Source organism: Bombina bombina, chromosome 4, assembly GCF_027579735.1.
Source record: "Bombina bombina isolate aBomBom1 chromosome 4, aBomBom1.pri, whole genome shotgun sequence".
Taxonomy (NCBI): Eukaryota; Metazoa; Chordata; class Amphibia; order Anura; family Bombinatoridae; genus Bombina; species Bombina bombina.
The window spans coordinates 29267458-29276727 of NC_069502.1; the positions used below are offsets into that span (position 1 = coordinate 29267458).

Below are 9270 nucleotides of genomic sequence, written 5' to 3' on the forward strand. Positions count from 1 at the left end.
AGTATATACCTACCTACAGTAGTCAGATCATTATATACCTTCCTACAGTAGTCAGATCAGGTTATACCTACAGTAGTCAGATCATTATATACCTTCCTACAGTAGTCAGATCATTATATACCTTCATACAGTAGTCAGATCAGGTTATACCTACAGTAGTCAGATCATTATATACCTTCCTACAGTAGTCAGATCAGGTTATACCTACAGTAGTCAGATCATTATATACCTTCCTACAGTAGTCAGATCAGGATATACCTACAGTAGTCAGATCATTATATACCTTCCTACAGTAGTCAGATCAGGACGTACCTACAGTAGTCAGATCAGGATATTACTCACCTACAGTTGTCAGATCAGGATATACCTATATACAATAGTCAGATCAGGGTAAACCTACTTACAATAGTCAGATCAGGGTAAACCTACTTACAATAGTCAGATCAGGATATACCTACCTACAGTAGTCAGATCAGGATATACCTATATACAATAGTCAGATCAGGGTAAACCTACTTACAATAGTCAGATCAGGGTAAACCTACTTACAATAGTCAGATCAGGATATACCTACCTACAGTAGTCAGATCAGGATATACCTACCTACAGTAGTCAGATCAGGATATACCTACTTACAGTAGTCAGATCAGAATATACCTATATACAGTAGTCAGATCAGGGTAAACCTACTTACAATAGTCAGATCAGGATATACCTACCTACAGTAGTCAGATCAGGATATGCCTACCTACAGTAGTTAGATCAGGATATACCTACCTACAGTAGTCAGATCATGATATACCTACCTACAGTAGTCAGATCAGGATATACCTACCTACAGTAGTCAGATCAGGATATACTCACCTACAGTTGTCAGATCAGGATATACCTACTTACAGAAGTCAGATCAGGATATACCTACCTACAGTAGTCAGATCAGTATATACCTACTTACAGTAGTCAGATCAGGATATACCTACCTACAGTAGTCAGATCAGGATATACCTATATACAGTAGTCAGATCAGGGTAAAACTACTTACAATAGTCAGATCAGGATATACCTACCTACAGTAGTCAGATCAGGATATACCTACCTACAGTAGTTAGATCAGGATATACCTACCTACAGTAGTCAGATCATGATATACCTACCTACAGTAGTCAGATCATGATATACCTACCTACAGTAGTCAGATCAGGATATACCTACCTACAGTAGTCAGATCAGGATATACTCACCTACAGTTGTCAGATCAGGATATACCTACTTACAGAAGTCAGATCAGGATATACCTACCTACAGTAGTCAGATCAGTATATACCTACTTACAGTAGTCAGATCAGGATATACCTACCTACAGTAGTCAGATCAGGATATACCTATATACAGTAGTCAGATCAGGGTAAAACTACTTACAATAGTCAGATCAGGATATACCTACCTACAGTAGTCAGATCAGGATATACCTACCTACAGTAGTTAGATCAGGATATACCTACCTACAGTAGTCAGATCATGATATACCTACCTACAGTAGTCAGATCATGATATACCTACCTACAGTAGTCAGATCAGGATATACCTACCTACAGTAGTCAGATCAGGATATACTCACCTACAGTTGTCAGATCAGGATATACCAACCTACAGTAGTCAGATCAGTATATACCTACTTACAGTAGTCAGATCAGGATATACCTACCTACAGTAGTCAGATCAGGATATACCTACTTACAGTAGTCAGATCAGGATATACCTATATACAATAGTCAGATCAGGGTAAACCTACTTACAATAGTCAGATCAGGATACACCTACCTACAGTAGTCAGATCAGGATATACCTACCTACAGTAGTCAGATCAGGATAAACCTACCTACAGTAGTCAGATCAGGATACACCTACCTACAGTAGTCAGATCAGGATATACCTACCTACAGTAGTCAGATCAGGATATACCTACATACAGTAGTCAGATCAGGCTATACCTATATACAGTAGTCAGATCAGGATATACCTACCTACAGTAGTCAAATCAGGATATACCTATATACAATAGTGAGATCAGGATATACCTACATACAGTAGTCAGATCAGTATATACCTACTTACAGTAGTCAGATCAGGATATACCTACCTACAGTAGTCAAATCAGGATATACCTATATACAATAGTGAGATCAGTATATACCTACCTACAGTAGTCAGATCATTATATACCTTCCTACAGTAGTCAGATCAGGTTATACCTACAGTAGTCAGATCATTATATACCTTCCTACAGTAGTCAGATCATTATATACCTTCATACAGTAGTCAGATCAGGTTATACCTACAGTAGTCAGATCATTATATACCTTCCTACAGTAGTCAGATCAGGTTATACCTACAGTAGTCAGATCATTATATACCTTCCTACAGTAGTCAGATCAGGATATACCTACAGTAGTCAGATCATTATATACCTTCCTACAGTAGTCAGATCATTATATACCTTCATACAGTAGTCAGATCAAGTTATACCTACAGTAGTCAGATCATTATATACCTTCCTACAGTAGTCAGATCAGGTTATACCTACAGTAGTCAGATCATTATATACCTTCCTACAGTAGTCAGATCAGGACGTACCTACAGTAGTCAGATCAGGATATTACTCACCTACAGTTGTCAGATCAGGATATACCTACTTACAGTAGTCAGATCAGGATATACCTATATACAATAGTCAGATCAGGGTAAACCTACTTACAATAGTCAGATCAGGATATACCTACCTACAGTAGTCAGATCAGGATATACCTACCTACAGTAGTCAGATCAGGATATACCTACTTACAGTAGTCAGATCAGGATATACCTATATACAGTAGTCAGATCAGGGTAAACCTACTTACAATAGTCAGATCAGGATATACCTACCTACAGTAGTCAGATCAGGATATACCTACCTACAGTAGTTAGATCAGGATATACCTACCTACAGTAGTCAGATCATGATAGACCTACCTACAGTAGTCAGATCATGATATACCTACCTACAGTAGTCAGATCAGGATATACCTACCTACAGTAGTCAGATCAGGATATACTCACCTACAGTTGTCAGATCAGGATATACCTACTTACAGAAGTCAGATCAGGATATACCTACCTACAGTAGTCAGATCAGTATATACCTACTTACAGTAGTCAGATCAGGATATACCTACCTACAGTAGTCAGATCAGGATATACCTATATACAGTAGTCAGATCAGGGTAAAACTACTTACAATAGTCAGATCAGGATATACCTACCTACAGTAGTCAGATCAGGATATACCTACCTACAGTAGTTAGATCAGGATATACCTACCTACAGTAGTCAGATCATGATATACCTACCTACAGTAGTCAGATCATGATATACCTACCTACAGTAGTCAGATCAGGATATACCTACCTACAGTAGTCAGATCAGGATATACTCACCTACAGTTGTCAGATCAGGATATACCTACTTACAGTAGTCAGATCAGGATATACCAACCTACAGTAGTCAGATCATGATATACCTACTTACAGTAGTCAGATCAGGATATACCTACCTACAGTAGTCAGATCAGGATATACCTACTTACAGTAGTCAGATCAGGATATACCTATATACAATAGTCAGATCAGGGTAAACCTACTTACAATAGTCAGATCAGGATATACCTACCTACAGTAGTCAGATCAGGATATACCTACTTACAACAGTCAGATCAGGATATACCTACCTACAGTAGTCAGATCAGGATATACCTACCTACAGTAGTCAGATCAGGATATACCTACCTACAGTAGTCAGATCAGGATACACCTACCTACAGTAGTCAGATCAGGGCAAACCTACTTACAATAGTCAGATCAGGATAAACCTACCTAAAGTAGTCAGATCAGGATACACCTACCTACAGTAGTCAGATCAGGATATACCTACCTACAGTAGTCAGATCAGGATAAACCTACCTACAGTAGTCAGATCAGGATACACCTACCTACAGTAGTCAGATCAGGATATACCTACCTACAGTAGTCAGATCAGGATATACCTACATACAGTAGTCAGATCAGGCTATACCTATATACAGTAGTCAGATCAGGATAAACCTACATACAGTATTAAGATACTTACCTATAGTAGACATATCAGAATGTACCTACCTACAGAATGGGTGGTTCAGACTACGAGAGGAAGTTTAACTGAATTAGATCTTTTCTCTAGAGAGAGGTGATCTGATTTATGTAAATACTTTGGGGCCGAATTATCAAGCTCTGAATGGAGCTTGATGCCTCTGTTTCCGCGCAAGCCTTTAGGTTCAGCGGAAACAGAAGTTATGAAGCAGTGGTCAAAAGACAGCTGCTCCATAACTTGTCCGCCTGCTCTGAGGCTGCGGACAGAAATCAACCCAATTGAATATGATCGGGTTGATTGACAACCCCTGCTAGCGGCCGATTGGCCGAGAATCTGCAGGAGGCGGCATTGCACAAGCAGTGCTGCTTGTGCAATGATAAATGCAGTCAGCGTATGCTGTCAGCATTTATCGATGTGTGGCAGACGCTACATCGTATCATGTCCGCTTGCACTATGATAATTGGCCCCTTTGTCTCTAGACGCAAACAGCGTCTTTATCAGTATGAGATTTATATATAAAATGATTCATTTTCTGTAGTATGAGACAAACTTTAGTTTATTATTCATTTGTCCCATTTTCCTGTAATTTAATTTAGAAAGTTAAAATTATTGTTTTTTTTCTATATTCCTTTGAGTTTATATAGTAATGGGCCCTGCTATGTTGTAACTAAGGTTTCCCTATTTTTCTCTTCTGCTGAGGACAATTATGGACAGATATAATACAGGCTATACAAAGAGGCTGTTACTTTCCCTTATCCTACACATACTTGCACACTGTCTTGTATTGCCTGTTTCATATCGGTAACTAATTATCCTCAGCAAAAGAGAAAGATAAGGGGAAATACTAGGTTTGAATTTAGCGGTGCCAATTAATTTATAGATACTAAACCTTTACACTTATATCTCTAATATTTAAATAGTTGATATATTTAAAAAATCTACATAGTATTCTCAGGCTTTCTTTGAAGACATCATTTTATCTAACATTTATTTACTGTTTAATATGCCTTGAAGGCTAAAGACATTTTTTTTCAGTGAATAGCTTAATAAAAGGCTTATTGTTTTGTTACCTAGATCAGAAAGATTTTACTCACAGAAATACATTAACTGTGATGTGAAATAAAATGAAGTTATCTTTATTTTAATAGCCCCATGAAAAAAGGTTAGAAAAAAGCCCATTTGTTATAGATGTGCACATTTTATTACACATTAGGTTATACAAGACATAGTTATCATAAAAGCTTCATGGTTGTGTCTTCATCATCATCCATAAATTCTGCACGATAACGAGTCTGGATACGCCTGAACTTGGATCTATAGGGTCTAACTCTGGTGCAGCAGTAGAATCGGTGACAATGGACTATGGCTGAGCCAATAGGGCATCTATATCTGCAGATTCCGCCATAACAGATCTCGTATGGGACCTTAGGTCTAAATCTATCTGTAACGGGGAAACAAAAAGAAAAGTAATATGAGGAATAAAATCTGATGCTTAGACAGCTGATTTGTATGAGTTTAAAGTTAAACAGTTACTGTTTCTTCAGAATTAATAGCATCTAATTGGTTAAAAAGTTACTGCTCCATCAATAGCTTTGACATCATAGGGGGACTCTCAAGTCAAATTAAACTTCAGATCATGCAATTTTATACAACTCAATACAAATCAATATACTTAAGTGCTGTCGGGTTCAGTTCCCAGGGCACACTAACAGGCCAGGTTTTCATGGCACAGGTGAAATAAACACCATTAATGACCTGTTCTCACCGGGGGGGCTGATATTCAAAAGCTCCACAGCATGGAGAGAAATCATGCAAAATCTTTGGTATTTTTTTAGACCTCATATTGTAATGACAGCATCTCATCAAAAACTCTGCATAGATCTAGATTACTAGTGGAGCACTATTTAGTGCTCCCGCTCGTGTATTAACTTCGCTAGAAGTAAGTTTTTTTGTGCATGTCGGGTAGCGTGTGTATTACAAGTTGAAAGTAAAACCTTTTTGCACAAGCGTTAACCCGACAAGCACAAAAAGCCAAACTTTAAATATCACAACCCCATTAACGTATTTCCCCATTTAGGGCTATAGTACAAGTCACGCAGTATGATTTTACCGCGCACGATATTGTCTTTTCGCAATCAATTCCAAGTCTTGAAAAATCGTGATTGCGTGTGCACAATCTCCTTTGAAGCAACAATCTTTTCCACGCTCGAAGAGCTGTAGTTAACCGTTTCACACACAATTAAAGTTTCACGAAACACTTAGAAAATACATTACAAAGTTCAGTTACACTCTCGGGTGTTAGAAAAAAAAAAAACTGAGGCAGGGATTTTACACTGACATAGATACACATACATACACATACATGCACATACATGCACAAACATACACATACATACACATACCCACATATACACACACATACACATACTCATACATACACACACACATACACACACATACACACACATACTTATACATACACACACATACACACACATACACATACATACACACACATACATACACATACACACATACATACACATACACACATACATACACATACATACACACACACATACACATACATACACCCACATATACACACACATACACATACATACACACACATACTCATACATACACACACATACATACACATACACACATACATACACATACACACATACACATACATACACATACATACACACACATACTCATACATACACACACATACATACACATACACACATACACATACATACACATACATACACACACATACATACACATACACACATACATGCACATACATACACATACATACACACACACATACATACACACACACATACATACACACATACACATACATACACACATACATACTCATACATACACACACACATCATACACACACATACATACATACACACATACATACACACATAAATACATACACATACACTCATACATACACACACACATACATACATACTCATACATACACACACACATCATACACACACATACATACATACACACATACATACACACATAAATACATACACATACACTCATACATACACACACACATACATACATACACATACACACATACATACACATACATACACACACACACACATACATACATACACACACACACACATACTCATACATACATACATACATACACATAAATACACACACATACACATACATAAACACATACATACACATACATACATACATGCACACAAATACATACACATACAGACATACACATACACACATACACATACATACACACACATACACACACACATACTCATACACACACACACACACACACATACATACACACATACACACACATACATACACACACATACACATACATACACACATACATACACATAATACATACACATACACACATACACATACACACATACACACACATACATACATACAAACACATACATACACATACATACATACATGCACACAAATACATACACATACAGACATACACATACACACATACACACACATACACACACGCATACTCATACATACACACACATACATACATACACATACATACACACATACTCATACATACACACACATACACACACACATACTCATACATACACACATACACATACATACACACATACTCATACATACACACACATACACATACACACATACATATGCATACGCATACATATAAATACACACACAGTAAGTGCAGGGCAAATAAGGGTTAAGGCCTGGTTGAGTAAGTGCTGCTGCTGTGTGTGTGTTACAATGTTGCATTGTGTTGGGAGGGGTTACCAACCTTATATATGGGATGTGCAGGGATTCCACTTCCTCTTTGTCCTTGTGGATCCCTGGAAGATCTTTCCCCACCCTCCCATCCCTGTTATGCATTGTTGATTTGAAAATGTATGTAAACGGCGGCAATCGTTTTTCTCTTTAGCGTCTCTATTTGAGACTAGGTGTCTGAGGCGGAAAGAGGATTACTCGAACTACTTCCTTAAGTCCAAGGACGGTAACTTGAGCTCCCCAGTTATTGACATGCTGTTCGTCAAGTCAAGGCTGGACCTACTGGTTGAGAGTTTCTAATGCTGGCACCCTACTCTGGCGGGTGGTCAGGATCACGGCTGCAGGCTGGAAGGAGGTTTGAATGACGGCCATTGCAGTCAGGGTGACACCACAGGCTTGGTATGCTTGGGCGTGCTCGGGCTGATTATTGACAGGCCGATATACCCCTATATTAAAGCTGCGTAGAGTATCTCCGCCTTGTGGTCTGCAGCAGTGTCCCTTGGCCATTTTTCTAGAAGGGGTTATTTATATAGTTAGTATGTAGGCCCCGATTGCCACCACTCGTGATTTATCTACCTGTCATTGCCAGTTCCCATTGCTGGTATTAATAAATACGACCCATGGGTCTTTCACCCACCTATTGTGTCGCTTTATTGACAAAGCATTAAAGTTATCTGTTAAGTGTTAATTTATCGTTTAAATATGTTACAAGCAGACACTCAGGAGATGTAGGGCATTTAATCCCTTAATACACATACATACACATACATGCACACACATACACATACATAAACACACATACATACACACACACACACACACACATACACACATACACATACATACACACATATACATACATACACAAACACATACACATACATATGCCTACATACACACACATACGCATACATACACATACATACACACATACACATGCATACACACACATACACACACATACACATAAATACGCATACATACACATACATTCACACATACACATACATACACATACATATACACACACATGCACACACACATACATACACATACACACATACATACATATACATACACGTACACACATACATAGACACATACTCATACATACATATACACACATACACACATACATACACATGCATACGCATACATATAAATACACATGCATACACATACATACACACACATACACATACATACACACATACATACACATACACACAAATACACACACATACATACACACACATAAACATACAT

At 37.9% G+C, this 9270-nt stretch overlaps 1 long non-coding RNA gene across 1 annotated transcript in view; it reads right to left on the bottom strand.

Annotated features, from left to right (window-relative positions):
* Window positions 1-5342: 5342 nt before the first annotated feature.
* Window positions 5343-9270, bottom strand: part of LOC128655861 (uncharacterized) — a 17139-nt gene continuing 13211 nt past the window's right edge. The window contains exon 2 of the long non-coding RNA XR_008401929.1: window positions 5343-5605. This is a non-coding gene — a long non-coding RNA (uncharacterized LOC128655861). The remainder of the gene's footprint in view (window positions 5606-9270) is intronic.